Here is a 19,445-nt window from a genome sequence, read left to right on the forward strand (position 1 = left end):
GAGCCCATGTCTGACTTTGGAATGCCTACATGTGGAGAAAAATAAAATTAACTGCTGACTTCAGTAGCAGCTGCTGTGTACTCAATACTATCGACTAGACCATTTTTGCTTAGGCTCCTGAATATGAATTTATGAGCCAACCTTTAAAAATCTTGGCTGAAGTTCTTAAAAGGACTTCATCTCTCTTTTACTACCCATGAGGAGGCCCAAAAACACACCAATAGCTAAATTCTTTAAGAAAGAAATAACAGCTGTACCACACTAAATCATGGGTATACTAGGCTTGGCACACTCCAATGGTGGAAAGTAGTAGATACTTGGGGTAAAGCATAAGAATGGGACAAACAAGGAATGATGCTTGTCCAGGGTCCTCTCCAGGCAGTTCACAGACTCCCTGTACCACAAGCTCTGTATTTTTATTTGGTTGCTATGAGTAGATTTTTTTTTTCCATTAACTCACCGAAATACCTGAATACATGTAATTGTTTTCCTCCACTGCATCCTGCAGCAAGGAGTTCCAAGTCTTCTCTGCGCTACATATGAAGAAGCGTATCTTTCTGTGCTGCACAGAAAGCACAGAAACTTGCCATTTGGAACATGCCACTTGCTGGGATCTTTGAGAGAAACATTTGTTGATATCTCCTTATTTAGTTTGTTGGGGGTTTTTTTGCCACTCAGGATTTTAGAGGCCTTTTTATTAATCTCTTTATTTAGTATATCACCCAAGCTCAACATGAGCCTCTGCATGCATACAGTTTAGACTAGAATCTGACTGTGGACTTGTCTGTGGATTTATAGTCATGTTCTAGGGCCTCTCCTGTTCCTATATAAACTCTTCAAAATAATTGGATCCAGGGTAGACTTAAAATGTTTCAAGAAGATAAAAAAAGAAGACTATTCATATTGACAGTGGAGACAGAGTGAGGTTGCTGCAGGAACCATGAAAAATCCCCTTTAATTACTTTCAAGAGCTGAAAATGCCAGAGTTGAGAATTGCATGAGGTTCTTGAGCAGAAGTGCACGTGTGCGAATGTGTACATATGTTTGCACAGACACACAAACTGTCAAGGCCATCTGTGCTAGAGGAAAGGTGGAGAGTTTGGTCTGGGCAAGGCTGGGTGAAGTTCAGTGCCCTGGCTTAAAGATGCTGCTGGTTACCAGGGAAATTAATTAGAGCTAATAAGTAAGGGACATGCTAACTGTGGGACCAAAACAGGAGTGATTATTTCTCAATATCACAATTACTTCCAATTAATCTTATATATTAGGATTGTCTTGAATTACTTGTGTAAAGCATTATTCACTTTGTTACAAGTCTTATCTGAGTGGGGTCAGTCTGACCTTAGCAGTTAACAAGTTTGAGAGTCAGCTTGAAAACCTGTTTTATGATGCATTATTACAACAGTATTTCAGGTACAACTCTTTCAGCGCAGCTTTCATTTCAGCCCTTAAAACCTAAACTCTTTGCAGATGGCAGTCTGGATACAGGAGAAGTGACGGAAAAGGCTGTTATAAAGTGTCATAGCAAACTAGATCTGGCTCCAGTCGTAAGAGTAGTGGTTAAATTATCCCACAACATCAGCAGTAGCTTTTATGTGAAAACACAGTCATGTGCAACGTTTGAGGGCAATTGCTAACATTGGTTTTGGTGATGAAAGTTTGTATTTCAAATCCTTGAAAAGTCTTTGAAGATGTGTGTATGTGGGTCTCTGTGTACAAAACACGTAATTAGGGGTCCTTTTAACCATGTCAGTTTTATACCACTGTGACTTGATGGGCATCAACAGAGGCATCCCTGACTTATGCAGGCAAAAAAAATAAAAGAACTGGGCCTGTACATCATATGAATGCCCATTATCTTCTTTATATATATTTATACGCAGAATACATGACATTGTGTAAGCATACACACAGCACAACATAAAATAATTGTACTGCACATAACTGTCATTCATGTTGGTTAGCAGTATCCAGAGGTTAAATGCTGTTGAGTTTGCATCTCATCTGACCAATATCAAACTGAGCAGTCATGAGTTGAGCTGCATTTTATGCAATGAATCAGTACAGAGGATGATACGGCACTATTTTTTGGGACTTTTTGATATTCCACATCTCTGATAACTATACATTTTTAATGCAGAGTTACTAATACAATACTAGTAAGAATCACAGCTAAAGAGAATGTAAATTAGTTTAATAATGTCTCCAGGGCTTTCCAAGTGTGTAAGGTTATCCATCCTGTTTACAGACCACAGTCTGCTAGAGTGAAACAAAATCAAACCAAACCCTTGCCCTGAAGACATAATTGGCACTGTTAAGAATTTTACAATACCCCAGGGGCAGTAGTTGCATCCCTAGTTCACCACATATTATTGGCAAAAATATTGTTTAGTTGTTTATTTATCTGGAATTAGCGGATTAGGGTGTAATGTTTTCATAAATACCCAACATCTGTGAAAGCAGTTTCAGTTTAATAGGCTGAAACAAACACCATACAATCACTTTTGGGAAGAATTTGAGCAAACACAATTGTGACTACAGTTTCTTCTTTTTCCTTTCTTCTCCAGGTTAGCTCTGATAACAGCTAGTGGAGCACAAACCACGACTCTTTAATTTCTCTTTTCATGAAGTATTCACTTTGCCACTAGTGATTCAAAAATAGCCTTGTGTAAGGTGTTAAAGAACAAGTAAGCCAAATCAACATTTCAAGACTCTCATATGGCTTTCATAGAGCTGTGTAGAGTGTGTCTTTTCACAATTGCAAACCTTTCTTCAAGTTGGATGTTAACACTTTCAGAGTAACTTTCAATGCCAGAACGACGTTCCTCCCTTTCAGTTCAAAGAAAACACAACATCTGTCATAATGTGAAATGTAGATTTAATGCAAGTGTCAAGTCAGGCACTTGGTAATGAGGTAAAACCCCTAGAGATTTTAAGTCTCTTGTCCACGCTATCCTATTACAGGGAGGGGAAAGAACTGTTTCTTTGGCACTTAGCAGCTTTTCTGTGTCCCTTATCTATACTTCCCGGACATCTTTTGTAAATTAACGTATTTTCCTGGCAGTGGCCCTCAGAGCAAGAAAGGTGTGATAATGCTTGCTTTGTGGCCGAGGGAAACTGAGGTACAGACTAGACATAGTCGAGATCTGCCGAAGCACTTGCCCAGAACCCCCAGCCCCTGCTTGGCGGGGGGTTTGGTGGGTGCCGGGTCCCGAGGGGAAGGGCAGGGTAGGGAGACTTAAACTCTTGAGCTGCATCCCGCAAGAAAGTCCGAGAGGGCGCGGCGGTGGCGGAAGCGGTGGGGAAGGGGGGAAGCAACAGGCTGGTGGCACCGTTTTCCGGAGCGGGGCGCGGGGAGCCCGAGGCGGGAAGCCCGGTGCCGAGCCCGGGGCGGGGAGCCCGGTGCCCAGCCCGGGGCGGGAAGCCCGTCGCAGGGCCGGGGCGCGGCGCGGCGCGGCGCGGCGGCCGGAGCTGTCACAGCAACGCCGCTGGGCACGCCGGGGAGGCCAAGCGTTTACGCCGAGTCGGGGGATGCGCAGGCTCGTGGGAAGGACTTGCAGATTGCTGTGCTGAAGTAGAAATATTTGCCTTTTGGATCCCTCTCTCTTCTCCCCGCCTTGCCCCCCGGTTTACCTCCTGCCTCTCTCCGCCGTTCACCCAGGAAGGCAGGAGGCAGCCACAGGGTGATCACGGCACCGTAAGAAGTTGAGATTTCGGGATGCAAATGTCACATTGCAGTGCAAACGACTCCCACATTAGCACTTTATCAGGATTTCAAACTGCATCTTTTATCTCTTTTAGAAAAGCGTCTCTCGGAGGAGATTGCCCTCAATAGACCCTCCATAAAAAAAAAGGGATTTTAGTGTTGCTCTTGTGCTTCTGTGCATCCCACTGTGAGGGGGTCCCAGTGGTCCCTCGGGAATACAAGGAGTTGTGAGAAGTAACACAACTGGCCACCACACTAATCCACTCCCTCTACCTTCCCGCTAGTACCTCCCCCTTCTGCTCTTTTTTTCAATAGCAGCCCTTTCTCAAAATCTCAGGTTACTTTGCTAAAGAGTTCTCAGCTCTATAGTTTCTGCCCTTGTCTCTGCCTCCAGCTCCTTAAGAGCCACCCAGCCCCAGCGATTGGATTGGGCAGCCCGTCCTGACACACCACTGTGCTGAGTGCTTGAGGACGTGTTTCAACAGATGGTTGGGGTTAGTGTGTGTCATCACACTCGAGTGGGGATTAGGGGAGAGAGGCAGCCTTGCTGGAGCTGTGTGGTCTTCCCCAAGTGTGAGCTGCAAGCAAAGGAAGAACTACCTAGCTTTGGGGGAGAAGAGGGAGGAATCGTTTCCAGCAGCTCAGAGGGAAAAATAAAACCCCACACTTTGTTCAGGTAAAGTAAAAGGCACCTCATGCCTCTCTCTCTCTTTCTTTTTCCTTCCCTGTTTCCAGAAGAATGCTAGCACAGCACACTTGTCAAAGCCAGTTGCTGCTGCCTTATCAATGCTGCTATTGTACGGCTGACAGATAACAGCGAGCGCAGCCTGATGCTTGGCTGTCTTGAGCGAGCTAACACTCTTAACGCAGCTAAGGTCACGCTTTTGAAGGCGCAGATTAGAAAATCTCCTCTGGAGCGATGGCTCTCCCCGCCGCGGGTGCCTGCGCTCGCCCTCCCGCGGGCTTTGCTCGCCGCTCCCGCACACACGTGCTGTGCCCGGACGCCCGGCGCAGGGGACGCGGCAGCCGGGTCGTCTCGGTCGCGGTGTCCGCGGGTACAAATGCCTCCGTGTCTCCATCGAGCCGTGGAAACTGCGTGGTCGGGCGGGGGAATGAGTCGCGGCAGAGTATTTCCTAGGTTTTGAGGAGGATGCTTGAGCAGTGTGCAGCCTGTCTGGGGCTCAGCTGTGAAGCAAACCAGAGTGTTTTGAAAGCGCGTTTGAGATGTCTGTAAAGTTTGAAGAGTCCTTTATAGAGACCTGGCTGGGCTTCTGATGATCTGTATGGGGATGGTTTGGCTTACACATGGGCTTAAAGTTAAGAGAAAATCAGGAAAGTAGGGAAAGGCAGCCGTACAATGTAATGCTGCTCTTGCAGCTGCAGCAGAGCAGATGGATGTAATTCATTTGCAGATCTGTTTGTGAAAGTTTTACAAGTCATTGAAAACTAAGTAGCATCACTATAATGGATCATTAAAGTGTCACTATATTTATAGATTCTAAACCAGCGATCTGAAGTGTTAATTAAAAGTAAGCAAAAATTTATGTTTAGGAAGGGAGGCAGAAATGTAATTAGAAATTAGTTATGGAAGTACTCTGCTGTGATTTTCATTTAATTCTACTATGAAGTTCATTGATGTCTGGAATGGGGGAAGCCCAGCAAATTAACTAAGAAGTAAGAAATGTTATCACTAATTACACTATGTTAGCTTATCAGAGGATTAAGATGTTCTCATTGTTTTACTCTACATGATCTAGATGGAGAAACTGGAGGATGGGTTATTTTCCTTTTTTAAAAAAATTTATTTATCTTTAATAAAGATTTACTGTATATATATTCTCTTCCTGTGCAGAGTAACAAAATTATTTGTTTCTTTCACACTATAACAGACCTTCACACTAACTCTCACATACCTGTGGTGCTTATGAATTATTTGCCTCCTACCTGTGAAAGAAATCTAATACTGTCCTCACCATTTACAGGTGAGATATTCTATAAATAATACTGTATGTAATGTGTTCTGAAATAAGATCTGTTTAGTAGGCTGAGCAAGGGGATTTATAGCTGGTGTTTTGTGATTTTGGCATTCAACTGTGTAACGATACCCATAAAACCACGTTTCAGGTTGCATATATATTTTTTGCCTCAAACCAATTTTTTTTTTTTTTTTTTTTTTTAAGTGAGTTGTTCATCCTGTTGGCAGGTTGTTCTCAGCTTGTATTTTCAAACACACATTTCTGTATGAATGTGTCCTCAGAAGTAATGTACATCAATTTCAAACTGAGACTTACTTAAATCTCTAATTTGACTTCATGACCAGACCAGGACTTATGTGAATAAATCTGACCATTTGATTTTTCTCTCAGTCCATTCTTTCTCATTGTAAAAAGTGATGGAAACTTTTATGAGCTTAAAAACGAATAACAAACCCAAGGAAAACCCTTGCTATGACCCTATGTTAAAACCTCCTATGCTTTGTACAATGGATTTCTCCTCTCTGCTCTTCCCAGTCTGTCCTGTGAGAAGCCCAGTAAGGCAGCCTTGGTGCACAGAGGCTTAGTCTTGCAGCAAAGCTGAGGTGCAGCACTGTGAGCTGCACAACCCGTTGCTGTCACAGTCTGACTGAAACGCAGCCCTCTCTGTGGGTATTGTCAGATCACAGATCAGATGATCTATAAGAAAACATATTTTTCAAGAAACCGCATAGCTAACTACACTTGCCCAGCTTGTTATTGTTTTACTAGGAAAAAAAACCCTAGTTTCTCTAGCACTGCCAGGAACAGCAAATCATGTTTTTCCTTCCTTTATAATGATGGGGCTGTTTAAAAGACAATGCCCACGGGGCAGTCCAGCTTCTTGTCAAAATGTAATCTACTGTTCCAGATGGTAAACATTCAAAGACATATTTATGGTGACTTCTACATACCTTCCTTTGACATTGGCTTTTTTTTCCCTGAGAGCACTTGTACTGGGTACACACATGAAGTTCCCATTAGCATCCTAGCAGCTGCAAAAGTGTTCAGAACTCACAAAGATGTTCCTCACAGTGAGATAAAAACAATCTGAGGAAAATATCTGAGACCAATACAAACCTCAGCAGATCCACGATATGCTCAAGGTGAAAAATTCCAGAAGTACAAAAAGATCCATAAACTGCTGCATGAAAGCTGTATTACATTTTTGTTGCGGCTAATTCATCTTTGCTTGATATGGAATGCTGAACATACCAGGCATGTCTGTACTATCAACTGTGTTTGTGATGTGAGGGAATCTGCCCTGCACAAAAAGCTGGTGGGTTTCTTTTTTCCGCAGCTAATTAAGACTAGGTGGTATAGTGATTGTCTTCATAGAGTTGTTTTCAAAGAGTCACTTCTTTTCACTTCTTTTTTTCTTTTCTTTTTTTTTTTTTTTTTTTTTTTCCCTTCTTCATTGCTCTGAGCAGTGAGACAGAGCTCAGGAAAATGTTATCCAGCCAGGTTGCATTCTGCCCTGAATTGTCTTAATTATGTGTCAGTTTATTGCTTGTCAGGGGCTTCCTCTTCTTAGCACTTTAAAATCGAGGTGGGTGAGCTTGTTCCCTCATAATATGCAATTTCAATTCCTGTTGCTTGGCATGTCTCCTTGGCCTTTCATTGATTTTTGTCTCCATTTCAGAAGAAAAAAAAAAATTATCATTGGTGTAATTTCACATTGCAAAAACAGAAAGACCCCAAACATGGTGAATTTTCAAATGACATATAAATACATCTTCAAAAAGCAGGCTAAATGAGAGGTCACTAGGGGAAAAAAAGCATGTAAGAATCCAGAAGTGTCCTAGAGATGGCAGGTATCAGTGTGAAAATTATTGAACAGCTCTTATGCCAGTCAGGAACTGATAAAACATTTTATTAAAAATGTTGTGATGCTGGGCACAGTGTTTCCAAATGTGGAAGCCATTATAAAACCCACACTCAGTGGAAGTTAGACAGCTATGAAAAAACACATTTTGAAAGATTTGCAAATTCTGTTCTGCCTAGATCACTTTATTGCAGACTGTTTTGACAGTTTGCAGTTTATTATCTAGTTTTGTTTAACTTACTGCACTTGGTGTTACATGTTTGTTCATGCACGGTCAGAGAGCTTGAGCCTTGTGTAATGGCAGGACTCATTCTCACCCAGACGAGCCTGGACACTTGTCGCAGATGTCATGGGAGACATGGGTTCCATGATTTCCTTAGCTTCAGCAAGGGCTTTGGGGGATTTGCGTTTAAGTGGGAAGGCAGACTGATGTGATAACAATTGAGAAAGCTCCTTTCTGAGTGCCTTGAGAGCTGCAGTGTTCAACAGAGAACAAGGGTCCCGTGACAACTCTGCGGTGACACAGAAAGAATCCAATTAGTGGCCACTCCTGCTGTTGATACTAGATCTCTCCTAAAAAATTTCCATCCTTACCACCCTCATTGTAATCCCATCCACGACACTGATAATGGGATCAAGAGTGTGCTTCCAGATTGCCTGTTTAAATTTTAACTGCTGTTTTAGGAGATTTTGAGGATATTAAATTAGAAGGCACTGAATAGCACAGCTCACAAGAGAGCTACGTGACACACGTGCCACCCAGCAGTTGTCTTTCTCATACTAGACTTTCCTAACACCTCCGTCACAGGTAGAGCTGCTGTAAGGGGGCTACAGATGGAGCAGGGGGACTGAGGGTGTATGTATATATACAGTGGATACTTGAGTTGCGGCTATCCATGCACTACAATTATCTGCAGACCTTGTCCCTACACCATTACAGGTGTGAAAAGCAGTGGGAGAAGGGAGTGGCAGGTGATACAATCCTCTTGCTGTGCCCCTGTAGTGGCAGCAAGTCAGCCTGCTTCTCCCCTTAACAAGTCCCAAAGCATCACTCTGCCTTCCCAGCTAGACCAGCAACCTAATATCCCCCCCCCCCAACCCCATCTTTGTATTTGTTTTTCAGTTTTCTTGCTCCAACACTAATCCACCTTTTCCAAATGATCAGAGCACAGTGAGTCTCCTCTTGTTCTAACCAAGCAGGGTGCCTTCAACACCATCATGTGTTTGTAGGGGATACTCTAAAGTGGGAAGACTCAAGGCCTTCACCAGTGTCACCTCAGAATGCAACACAGTAGTATACGATTTGCCAAACCAGACTCTTTTTAGCTGAATTATTTTAGCATATTTCAGTTATGCCAGTAGACTCCTTTTGAGAGCCTGTGCTTTAGTATTGCTTGTTCATGCTCAAAATTTTTTTTTAACTGATAAAAGTAATTAATTTTAATTTTTGGTATCTTAAGGCTTTGATTTTCTGAGAAAAATAATACTCGTTTCATCTTCTGGTTTATGCATTGCACACAGCAGTATCAGTGATTTCCCAGAACTTTAACTTGTGCCTTCAGAATCTACTTAAAAGGTTTGGTAAGCCTTTGTTACTGGGTGTGCTCTATTAATCCTGGAGCTCTGAGCCTTCCCAGCCTTAACCATCACTGGTGATATGGTTATAGTGAAACATTTTTGTAGTAGTTGACCTTTTCACCTAAGATTTTCTCACGGCTTTCTTAACATTTTTGTTTTAGTTGTTTTATAGCAAAAATTATCTTACAATTAACTGTAATTCTATGTTGTAACTTTTATATCTTCCTGCAAAGTTAATAATATTGCTGGAAATGCAAACTAAAATACTCTTTTTCAACAATTTTATCACAGGTTGGCGTGATGATGCCACCATCATATTCTGGAAGATTGCTAGGTTTGGTACAGTGCTATGGAAATCCAGACTGTTTTGTAGATCAATGCTAGATTATCCACAGATTTTTTCTTAGAGATTCTAAATGGAAGCAAAACACTGAAAGTCAATAATTTAATGTTTTTTTGTTTGGTTGGTTTTCAATCTCCTGATGCTGTTTGAGTGTAATGATGGCATTGCATGTCATCATTTCTCTATGATGTGACTAACTCATCTTAGCAAGAAGAGGAGCTGCTCCACAGCAGCTGTATTTTTGTGGTGCTTCAGGTGAACTCTGATCAGAAAGTCCACAAAGAAGATGGGGAAGCCTTTGGCACTAGAATTTTGGAGAATAAATGTAATAGGGAGCTGAACATAGGGATTTTTTTTTCTTAAAAGCTTCCATAAAAAACGGAACAGTGGTCTGTTCCAGTATTGTAATTGCAATGTGTCAAGATGTTCATTACTGTAGCATGTGCACTGTTTTGTCTGTTTTCACTTAAAAACCGAAAAACGTGTTACCAAGCCCATAAATGCCTGCAGACCTGCCAACTCTCCTGACTTTTATCAGTAGTCTCATGACATTTAGCCTCCTTTGTAAAGCTTGAAGTGTTAGAGGCAAGATATAATGTGCGAAGTTCAGATCTCTCCTTTCTGTTTTTTTAAACCTAATGCTGCTGGTTGCTGAGGAAGCTGACTTGCATACAGCTCCAGAAACGTGATGTAAATGCATGAAATGCATGCAGACCTTGTGAATAAGGTGGGTTTGTATATGTCATGCTTGGCAATTAAAAAAAATCCCAGCTTTTTCCCTGAGGTTTACCATAGTCAATTCCCCTGATCATTTGTCTGATAACACCCATTTTGTTAAAGATGTTTTATTACAGCAGAGGATGAGTCCTTAACTCTGCTCTGCCAGTGGAGTAGCTTGCTGCCCTGGAGAAACTCATCCTTGATCCTCTCATCCTCTGCCTCTAGCAGCACCTTGCCATCTCCTTCCTCATGCCAGATTTGGCTCTCAGCTCACCTCCTGGCATGCTGAAGAAGCTCACTGGAGCAGTGGGAAGCTGCGTTGGCTGCTGGCCTGGTGAGCTGGTTCAGCTCAGCAAGTGGTCAGAAGCTCCACATGGTGCAAGGGAAGAGGTTGGAGCTGCTGGCTTGGGGGTGAGGGGGAAGATGGGGCCACCCCATTAGGTGGATGTAAGCTGTAAGATCACTCAACTACCTGGTGACACCTCACTCTGTGAACCAAGGCACTGCGTGTGTCTGCAGGAGAAGGTGTGATAATAGACATGTGCAACTGTGCCAGCATCGCCATGAGCAGAAGGCTAAATGTGCACACTTGTGTTAAAAGTGTGTGTGTTTTTGCAGAGAGGATTGCTGCAGTTTCACTCAGAATATGGAAAGGCCCAACTTACTGTTTCTCACTTCTTAAACAGAGAAATAAGCTTTGGAGAGAAGCTAATAAGAAGTATGGGGAGAAAAGAGGAAAGAAACACAAGTGCCTCCTGAGCTGCTACTTCAAAAAAAGTGAATGAGATTCTGAGTGTGGGATCCAGTCTGAATAGCCAAGGCATCTGAGGTGCCCCTGGGTCTCAAATCCTTATACAGCAGCTACCTAGAGGCATGTTCTCTCTCTGATCAGTGAAGAGAGTCCCTGCGAAGGCCTCCAGGCATTTTGGTTAGGCAGGCAGGATTTCCTCCTGGAAACCTTCAAAGGCACCTACCTCTTTCAGTTGCACATGTAGGGATGGAGCTCACCCGCTTGCTTCACAAGGATTGCTAAGGAGCTTAAGCTTAAGGGGCTTGGTATCATCTTGAGTTTCTTGGTTGGTCCACAGATGAGCAATGCCATGGATAAACACTGTCTGTATTTGAACAGCTGTGAGGTAATTCCTGCATAGCTCTTTAAGGTGTCTTCTATACTTTCCACAGAAGAAAGCACGAAGAAGGACTTCCATTTGAACAACAGGAATTGCAGTTCACTTGAAGAGACTATGACGCTCATTTTAGTTTATACGTAGTTGTGGTACTGACTGTAGAAATGGAATACTGTAGTCCTTCGAAGCATCATCCTTTTCAGTGCTGGGTTATACTGACAAGAAAAATGCATAGCCTTTTCTTTGTAAATTATATAAGCTACAGGAAAATGTTTCAAACTTCACCCACTCTTGTTACGTGAAGGAATGTCTCAAAGGCCAATGGGGCAGATAAAGCTTAGGGGGAATCATGGCTGTTGTTGGTGCCTTCAACCTCTAAAGGTCTGGTGGGGAATAATGGATGATCTTACAGGAGTATGACGTTGAACAAAGAATAGAAGAAAGGCAGAATTGTAAAAGATTCAGTACCTGTGTTTCTGGATTTAGGTATGCTAAATTTTTGAGGATTTTCTCCCACTGACTTGGCTGCCTCAGGGCATGCTAGTTACAAATTAGAGAACCGTAGTGCAATAATAAACTGAACATGTTATAGATCAGCACAGGATACCTTTACCTTCCTTTTTTCCAAGGACTGCAAAAATGCTAACAAAAGTAGATTGCAGAATAATATTTGGGTTTTGGTAACTTGGTAGCAATAGAGAGGTATGCATTAAGCCAACCTTCATAGTAATTTTTAGCAAAGATTCCCTTGGTGTCATTCCCCACTATTTTGTTAAAGAGAATAGCTGTAATACCGTAATTCCTGAATGTGTCCCTAGTAAAGCCCATGTAAATTTACCTTGTTATCTACTTTACATCTAGAGCCAATTTATGAACTGGGACTGTAACACTATCTACTTGGCCACCATTGTGTAGGATTTAGGGACACCATTATCAATAGTTAGAGCAACAAAAACGTTCCAAAGTTAATGCTAGTTTATCAGCCAGGCATTCCAGTAGTTTCTTTTATATCAGCAGAGGGTCTGTATTTTTTGTCTCAAAGTAAATTTCAGTCTGTTGCTGGTATATAGGTTCACAAGGGAAGGCTTTGTGTGCTCTACTGCTTTGCAACTCAACTCCCAAGTGCCAAAGGCCACTGAGTTAGTTTTTTCATTTCCTTTTGCTTGCTATGGAGAATTTGTCTAAAGCATGGATCCTCTTGAAGTGAGGAAGGGTAAAATGAAGAGAGTTTGACGTATGCACAGCCAGGGATCACCAGGCTCCTAAAAAAACCAAAACAAACAAACAAACAAATCCAAACAAACAAACAAAATCTCCACCCACCAAAAAAACACACACACAAAACAAACAAACAAACAAACAAACAAAAACAACAAACATAGTTCAACATATTATAGTAAGGTGTGCAGCCACAAAGAGGTGTTGAAACATGTATGTCCCTTTTTAGGTCTTTTCCATCCCATGTAGCTCACATCGAATTTTCCCTTTCACTAAGTTTCTCTGAAAACTTTTTCTTTCCATGAATGTTGCACCTTTTTGCACCTCAGCAACTTGAGATGTGGCATAATCGTATCTCAAGAAATAGGTCTGTGTTGCAGATACTTGTTTTTGTCTTGGGTACCATGGATACCTTTAACACAAAAAAAGGAGTCTATCAAATCCTGTGAATCCTTTAGAGTGGAGAAGAGTTTCCAGCATGATCTGCAAAAGCTAGGTAAAAGAATGGCATGGGTAGTTAGAACTGTTGTCCATGCTGTCCTGGACAAGTAGCATTGTGCAACCATATCTTGGCATTGTACATTTTGAGGAACTCTATCTAACTTGTATGTAAGCCTGGAGAATTCATTGCTCTTTCTGGCAACTGTACAGCATGAGTAGTGTGAGAATATCATGTGTACATTGTGTATTCCTCCTTTTGTGTGTTGTGTAAGAATCCTTGATCTCAGGAACCCACAGGCTTATGGGAGAGAATCATTTGCTGAGGAGCTTGAATGTATCCCTGTGTTGAATGTGTTCTGCCACCAAACTCAGGAGTATCCCTGCTACACTGCTGGCTTTCTATAGGTTCTTGCTTTGGGTACTTGTTCAAGGTTGCTTTAAATAAAGCTGTTTTCTGCATACTCTGCACATTTACTGAGGTCATTGACATGAGCATCAGCAGTTCCAGTTGGGATGAGTGACGCTAATGCTGTGACCTGTCTGCTTCACTCCTCTTTGGAGATTGCTAATGGAATGCGTGCACACATCTCAGCAGCTCCAGTGCAAAGTCCAACACAGACTGAGTTTTTACTTTAATGAAGGAATATATGCCCTTCAGTCTGAGACAGTTCAGATAATGAGCCAACAGTGATTCAGCCATTCTACATTTGCCACGCTAATACAGCTGGATAATGAAGCCTGTACTGTGACACCAGTGATACCATGACAGTGGAAAAGAGACACAGACATATGGAGCACAAGTATGTTGGATCTGGTAGTTATTTGAACTATTCAGGGTTTTTCAGTCTCCAGCCACCTATAGCTGCCAAAACTGCCACTTTTCCCTGCCTGCAATAAAAGAATATGCTGGACATTTCAGTTTGGAATTGATCTCAGTAATGCATGTATTTACAGGTCTGGTGTTTTTTTAACTCATATCTTCCTGTTGAACAACTCATCTTTAGAAAAAGTGTGGCAGTTAGTTTGGATGAGAACAAAGCACAAGGCAGAGTGAGTTTCCAAGAATGCCTCACCCTCTCTCTTCCAGACACCTCACTGAGTCACATCTGGTATGAAATGAGGAGCCCATGTTTCAGCCCTTATCTTCAAAGCTCTGTGTGGGCCACTTTCATTGTTCAAATAAATTCTTCTCCCCGCTTCATCATGAATCATTGACATCTACTCTCAATAGGAACAATGTTACTGAACAATGGAGGATGAAAATTCAGGTGGGCAATAAACTGCCATGCCGACATCATAGATACAGGCATCACAAATAAGCCTGGGTGAACAGTGAGCTTCCAAAACAGACAGCACAGGAGTTTGAATCATGGCTGACAGATCTCCTGAAGGAATGTAGACCAGATATGGTGTGTAGAGGATGAAAAAAAAATACATTATCTCCCTCTCTTAGTGGTGTTTCAGTGTGCTTCTTGCATATACCTGTTGATCCATCTGCATATAAGCTTGCTCAGAGGTATACTTATCTTTTCTTCCAGGACAAATCCTAAGCGCAGTGTTCCATAATCAGACACTTACCTTCTATCATATACTATTGCCCAATGCCTCTTTTAGTTGTTCTAATGGACATTGGGAGATGGTAGTGTCAAAGAAGAGCTAATCTGTTTTCTCAGCAGTTTGGAAATAGCATACCTGGAGATCTTGATAAATTTTGGTCTTCTGTTTTTGTAGTGCTGGAATTGTTTCTTCCTTAGAAGTCTCATGTAAAGCAAAAATCTTCTACCTTGTTAAAGCCACATATGCCCTGCTAACTGTTCAGCTTAAAGTACATGTATGTGGAAGTACATGGGATGGAAGATCACCTTGGGCACCACGTATTATATAATTTGCAAAGACTGAAGGTATTATTTCTGTTTTGCCATTTCTTGTGTGTCTTTCACATTTTTCCCCATTTTGTATACAGTACATGAACTACTTTCCATTTACACTTATATTTTCATTTTCCTGCTTCAAGATCTTGTGTTCAATGCTGTCAGGAAACTGCTTTAAATGAAAGTGTGGAGTGATGTGAAATAGTTTTAATGAAAACCAGAAGAATGCGAACTTAACCTTTTCATAGGAAGTTTTCTTCTGTCCCATCCTGTGCCCTCTTTAAACACATTGACCTTTATTGGCCTTTTCCTTGATGAAGGTTAAGTGTGCAATATCTTGGCTGCAGCCTTCCCAGGTTGAGCAGAAAGACTTTTCCTAGCTCAGTTTGCTTTCCCTGCTATGGACATTTGTCTTTCCCAAATCAAATTTGTTAAACTGGATTTTCGTAGAGAAATTAATATCTTTTGGCAATGATGATGAAGTATCAAGTCTTCCTCTTTCACATCTCCAGATCTGTTTTGCTAGTGATGACTTTGCCAGTCTTCTTGCTAGAGATTAAAAAATTTCAGTAGCAAACCTTGGTTTTGTTAATGAATTTCTCCCAAGCATCTTCTTTATTGTCATTAAGAACAGATGTAAAGAATTGCTACATTTGCAGTTTGTGAATACTGAGTGCATTGCTTCTGGAAAAACCTAGAAATGTTGCCATGTTTTCCATCTCTATCTGCGCATCTTCTGTGCCTGCTGCAACATACACAGAGTGAGACAGAGTGCTCTTGCTAGTGAGTGGGCTATTCCTGGTCCTTGGTGCACTCGCTCAAACATACTTTGGCAGTCTTCTTGTGAGAATTTCAGAGAGAGCAGGGTCTATGTCCTCAGGACACTGCTGCTTTTAATGGAAAGGTTGTTGTATTCTTCAGTTGTCATACTCTAGAGAAGACAATAGCTAGATCTGAATCTCTCTCTTACTCTCTGAACCCTTACTCCCATTAGCAACCATTGCAGAATTTTGCAGTTTGGGATGTCTCTATTTGTTATGCCACAGCAAACTGTGTTCCATAAAGCTTTGTTATGAGACACTACCAAGTACAGAGACAGTGTGAGAGCTGTCTGTATAGTGTAGGGAAAGAACCAGCCATTCTTTAACCTCAAGTTTAATTTTGCTTTTGTTCTCAATTTAATCAAGCCACTTCTTCCCCTGTCACAAAACACAATCGTATGATTAACACTATGTTCTTCCATAAATAATCTGAATAGGGATGTTCAAGTCAACCCTTTATCCCTCTGCCAAAATAAGGAAAGTTACCCTTTCCTGTGAAGACACTCTCAACCAGCCTCCTCACAAACATATTAAACATTTAATATACTCACAGAATGATCAAAGGAAAATTCAAATTGGAAAGGACCTCAGCATTGAGATCAAGTTGGAAAGGCTCAGCAATGAGATCAGGTCCAGTTGCTCAAGGCTTGATCCAGTTGATCTTGAAAACCTCAGAAGGCAGAGACTGCAGAATGTCTTGGGCAACTTGTTCTGCTACTTGTCTGTTGTCACAGGTAAGAGGCTTGCTTTTATTTATATCCAGTTTGACTTTCTTTTGTTTCAGTTTATGCACATTACCTCTTGCACTACTGCCATGCACTGCTGTGTTCTGACTGAGCCTGGTTCTATGTCCTTTATAACTTCATTACAGGCACTGGACAGTTACTGTGAGGTCCCCCCAAAGCCAGCTCATCTCCAGGCTGAACAAGCCAAGCTACCCCAGGTTCTCGCTGCAGGGCAAGTACTCCATCCCCTGACTATCTTGATGGCCCTCCACTGAACTTGTTACAATTTATCATTGCTGTTGTCATGCTGTGGGCCCAAAAAGTGGGCACAGTACTCTAGGTGCCATCTAATGAGCTCTGAGCAAAGGGAGATGATCACTTCTTTCAAACTACTCGTTACGTGGCTGCTAATACAGTCCAGGATGCTGTTGGCCTTCTGTGTCCCCTGGGCCCAGTTCACACTTGTATTCAGCTTGCTGTCTAACATGAGCCCCATGTCCTTTTCAGCTGAGCTGCTCTCCAGACAGTCCATCCCCAGCCTGTATCATTATAAGAGGCTCTTCCTTCCCAGATACAGGACTTAGCATCTGTCCTCACTGAACTTCATGAGGTTCCTACTGGCCCATTGCTCCAGGCCACCCAGGTCCCTCTGAACAGCAGCCCTTTCTTGAGCTGATCCACTGCTCCCCTCAGTTTGGTGTCATCCTCAAACCTGATGACAGGTGCTTATTTTGCTTAAAACACTTTCCTTCAAGCTGCTCTTTTCACTATTTACTTTGAATTAAGCTTTATTCTTGATTTTTCTACTGGGTTCTCAGTATCTCTGAGTAGACTGGATACTTATAAAAAACACTGTATTAAAGCAACCCTCCATTCCGGTTCGTTCTTGATATATGCAGTTGTTTTTAATTCACCTTTAAATAGCTCTTCCAGTCACAAGGACATGTGGACATTTCTCCAAAATGCATTCACATGGGATGGCTCTCTTCCTGGTTTTGGCTGAGTCTGTCACAGTAGATATCTTTAAGAAGTTCTCTTTCAAATAATCTCTTTCAAATTCAGTGGGTTTCTGTGCAGCCCAACAAAACATAGTGTTGAAGACTACTATTTAAAATATGTAAGTTAAAATCATGCAAGATTTTTGTTTTGAGCTTAAGATTTATGTTTGGTTATGGATTTTTATTGCCTTTTTCAGAAGTTTGTGACTCCTGAGCTTTGTGACTCCTGAAATAGATCAGTTTCAAACAAATGCAGCCCACAGTCTGAAAGCAGCCTTTAAAATATTGCATCTCTTCCTCAGTGGTAATATTTCCTCTGAGTTCCTTCATGCTCTGGTAATTCTGCCTTCCCTCATCTTCATGTTGCTTGAGGTTCCTCCCATAACTTCATTGTTAATTCCCAGTAATTGCCATTCTTATATGCCTCTGTAACTTTAGAACTGCAATCCAATTTTAGTCCAACATGCATATCATATTGATGTGTGAATTGTCCTTATAAAGTTATTTTAAAATTCTATTTGTTGCTGGATAAGGAGTTAACCAACAGAGCTGAATTTTTTTAATTTAAAACTCACAAAGTCCAAAGACATCTTAGTTCAGTGATTTGTATTTTGATTTCCCAGTCAGTCTGTCTAATTTCTACCTGAGTTTGCTCTCACCTGCCCTCTTAAAAAGCTCTCTGCTGTCTGGGCTTAAGAACTTTGTGAATGGCACTGAACATTCGATTCATTCAATGACAATCAACGGTTGGGAACACATAACTTCTACCAGCCTCTGGTAGTACGCATAATTTTAATTTCTCCTGTCATAGTTTAGAGGCAAAATTTCTGAACCACTTTTTTAGTGGGAAGGCTGTTTGGTATGTAAGAAAGGAGATCAACTGTTGACTTGTACGTTATGCAAGTGATGTGACCATATGCACCATTCAGCCAATTCCTGAGTATTTAGAGTGGAAAACATATTTCCTGAAGCTCAGTCCACATCTGAGCTATCTTTGTCAGAGTTTCAGAGAAACAAAGAGAAAGGAACTTTCACAGATTTTTATAGATTTACAGTAAAGGGGAAAACTTGTTTCTGATACTTTTTTATAAGGTTTAGCATTGAAAATACTCAAAATAACCTAAACTTTAGTAACATTTACTTCTCAAAACCTGGTTACTGTCCTGCTATTTTTGACCTTTTCACTTAATTGACTTGCTAGCAAGCATAGTCTAATTCAGTTTTTATCCACCCTTCTCACTATCCATCACCTTATAGCTTCTCATACATAACCAATATGTGATAGCAATCATGACCACACACCTGTAAATGTCTCTGAAATGAAGGGCTTATCTACAATGGCATTTATTAACTTTTAAAATCCATGCAAACCTGCTTATATAGATGCATCAAAATTGGCTCAGCATTCTTCAAATAAATGTAACACTGGACCCACACCAGCTTTGCAGCTGTGTGGTAAGGGTACTCAGGTAGAACAGATGTGTGCGACCACTCTTATCATGTTTCTAACTTTTTTGACAACGCGCTTTCAACCACAAGATCTTTGACCATGTAATGGTTGTGCACCTCCTAGAACCTTCTCAACAGAATGAATTGTCTGTTCTTGAGCAGGATAATTTAGACACCCAAGCTCTGGGAAGACAGTTTTCCTTCTTGCTAGCTAGCTAGGTCTACCTTTTGCTTAGCAGGGCAATAGGTTTGAAATGAAGTCTTAGACTACTCACTTAAGCTTGGGGCTTGAACATGGTTCTTTTTTCTGCACTCATCCATGATCTCGGATGCCTCAGAGAGATTTCAGAATCACTTCTCCCATTTGTTGCTCTGTTAATCTCCTGGAGATTAGAGGTCCCATTGCAAATAAAGATGAAGGTGCTCCATAGCATCTCCTCAGCTATTCCACATCTTGATGTAAATTGAAGCAGTCATTTTAAAATGGTGGTTAATATGCCCCACTATAAACAAGAAGCACTGGGGAACTCTCCCACCGGCACACACCTCCTATTCTGCTCTCCCTGCTAGACGGTCAGCTACCTTGGCCAGAGATGGGGATATAGAAAATG

The 19,445-nt window shown here is 41.6% G+C and overlaps 1 protein-coding gene across 12 annotated transcripts in view; it reads left to right on the forward strand.

The window, feature by feature from the left end:
* The first annotated feature begins 4,032 nt into the window (after positions 1 to 4,032).
* The window catches only part of SULF1 (sulfatase 1), a 124,570-nt gene continuing 109,157 nt past the window's right edge, over positions 4,033 to 19,445 (forward strand). For 7 of the 12 annotated variants that reach the window (XM_065053741.1, XM_065053743.1, XM_065053745.1 and 4 more), the window contains exon 1: positions 4,033 to 4,382. The gene's annotated coding sequence lies outside the window, so the exon portion shown is untranslated. Of the gene's footprint in view, positions 4,383 to 5,595; positions 5,689 to 19,445 lie in introns of all 12 variants that reach the window. The other 5 variants (XM_065053742.1, XM_065053739.1, XM_065053747.1 and 2 more) reach the window with 2 other exon arrangements.

This window comes from Columba livia, chromosome 2 (genome assembly GCF_036013475.1).
Source record: "Columba livia isolate bColLiv1 breed racing homer chromosome 2, bColLiv1.pat.W.v2, whole genome shotgun sequence".
Classification (NCBI taxonomy): domain Eukaryota; kingdom Metazoa; phylum Chordata; class Aves; order Columbiformes; family Columbidae; genus Columba; species Columba livia.